A 2,307-nucleotide genomic window follows, 5' to 3' on the forward strand; every position below is an offset into this window, starting at 1 on the left:
AGATTGTAAAGCTCAATGTATTCAATTGATCTTTCATTTCTCTCTTGATTGAAAAGCCCGGAGGCTCTTTAAGCGTTATAATACTGATTATCTGCCTCAGAAGTCACTTTAGAGAGCTTAGAAATTGTGTTTTGGGATCTAGTAGAAAGTATAGTGGTTATGAATCGGGCGACGAACCGCACGGTCAGCAGTTCGAAACTACCAGTTGCTGCGCGGGAGAAAGATGAGGCTTTCTGGTCCCTTAAGGATTTACAGCCTCGCAAACCCTGTTCAGGGTCGCTATGGGTAAGAACAGACTCGACGGCACTTAACAGCAACTATACTTAATAGATGTAGTAGCTCAAAATACCAACTGAGAGGGAAGGAGTCTTCACATCTAGGATCAATCCTATCTCCTCTGCAGGCAGGGGTTAATAGGGTCAGGCAACTTACCCATTGGCTACCTAAAATGTGGGTGAGGTGGAGGCTATAAAGGCACGAAATAGCTGGCTTACAAATTTGCAACAAGGAGTTTAGTTTCAGAGTGTGTGTGGAAAAGTAGAATCCCACACTGAATACTCTTTGTGTGCATCCTAATAAAACCTCAAAAATTAGAGGGATAGAAGCAAATACTGTTGAATGATGAGGCACGGAGGGGATTGTAATCATTGCAATGAAACAAAATATCTTAGAATGAGTGTAAAACCGATATTCTCCCATGTAAACTATCACTCAAGTCATTATAAAAATTTAATAAAAAATTGTTTTTAATAAAACATTTAGGGGGAAACAACAACAGAAAAAAGAATATGCTGATTTTTAGTCAATTGGCCTGTGCAACCCAAAGGTGTCTTTAATTACTGAAATCTGAGTTTCGTTTCATGCGCACACTGAAGAAAACCTAAGACTATTCTAGTGGAAATAGGATAGCTGAGGCACAAGGAACGAAGAGTCTGTCAATCATCCCCAAGTGTTTTCCCCCGGACCTCCTCTTTCAGTGTGCACAGCCTCCTAGAAGCCGGAAGCGGAAGTGTGCTTTCCCGTTTGCCAACCATATTGCTCTAGCTCCAGCCAGGGTAACAGAGACGTTTTGACTTGCCTGCTGTGGCCCTGGACCACGCTTAGGAGGCCCGCAGGCTCTTGTTCCGGCTCTGAGCCCGCTTCTCCTGCCTGTTTTCCGGTCTTTTACTCCTCTTTCCGAGTCAGTGAGTCTCCAGTTCACTTGGTACCCCTAGGGTCACGTGGCTTGCGTCGGAGTCCCTGGGAGGAAGTCAGAGCTGCAGAGTAGGGACGCCATGAACCCCGAGGCACCCCGTTCCTGCCCTCCTCTAACCCGCATTGGACCTCCCTGTGCTGCTTTGTTTGGGGGACTGGAGTTCCCCGCGGAGACTTGGACCTGGAGGACGCTGAGCCTGTCACAGCCAGTGTGTGTGTGGCGCGCAGGGCCCCAGTGGACGGTGTGAGTTTGAACAGAGGGTCAGCTCTGGGCTGAGGTCGGCCATGAGCAGACCCCCACTTAAAAAGTAGTGTTCTTAGCTGGTGTGCCTGCACAGGAACTGTGGACCCACTGGCTTTCTCTGCTGGGTGTGCGCAGGAGCCCGCAGGCCACACCCCAGCTTCCTGCTGACCTCCCTGCCTGTCTGTCCCTCCACCCTGTGTTGCGACTGACCCCCAGCTGGGCCAGCCCTGTCCTGGGTGTGTATGTGTATATATGGCTACATGTATGTGTGTGTCTATCTATGCAGGTATCTATATAAGTGTCTACTTATGAAGCTATCAAAGTGTTTATTCATGTATCTATAGAAGTGTCTACAGACACATGAGTGAATACGTAGATAACATGCATATATGTGTGTCTCCATATGCTTGTATGCATGTGTGTGTATAGAAATGTTGTTAGGTGCCGTCAAGTTGCTTCCAACTAGTAACAACCCTCTGTACAACAGTGTTAGCACTGCCCCGTCCTGCGCCATCCTCATAATTGTCGCTACATCTGAGCCCATCTCTGCTGCCTCTGTGTCAATCCAGCTCACTGAGGGTCTGTCTCTTTTTTTTCTGACCTTCCACTTTACCAAACATGATATCCTTCTCCAGGGACTGGTCCCTCCTGACACTGTCAGAAGTATGAGAGATGAAGTCTCCCCATCCAGGCTTCTAAGGAGCACTCTGGTTGCACTGTTTTTTTTAATTTTGTAAGTTAATTGTGAATTGAGTGAGAGATTACATGGGAGAACATTGGCTTTAACACTCATTGTTTCATTGCGATGATTATAATCCCCTCTATGCATTCAACAGTATTTGCTTCTATTCCCTCTGGTTTTCTTGGGA

The 2,307-nt window shown here is 46.8% G+C and overlaps 1 pseudogene; it reads left to right on the forward strand.

Moving 5' to 3' along the window:
- The window catches only part of LOC102824076, a 50,871-nt pseudogene extending 49,429 nt beyond the window's left edge, over positions 1-1,442 (forward strand).
- Positions 1,443-2,307: the final 865 nt, after the last annotated feature.

The sequence above is a fragment of the Chrysochloris asiatica genome, unplaced genomic scaffold (assembly GCF_000296735.1).
Source record: "Chrysochloris asiatica unplaced genomic scaffold, ChrAsi1.0 scaffold00500, whole genome shotgun sequence".
In the NCBI taxonomy this organism is placed as follows: domain Eukaryota; kingdom Metazoa; phylum Chordata; class Mammalia; order Afrosoricida; family Chrysochloridae; genus Chrysochloris; species Chrysochloris asiatica.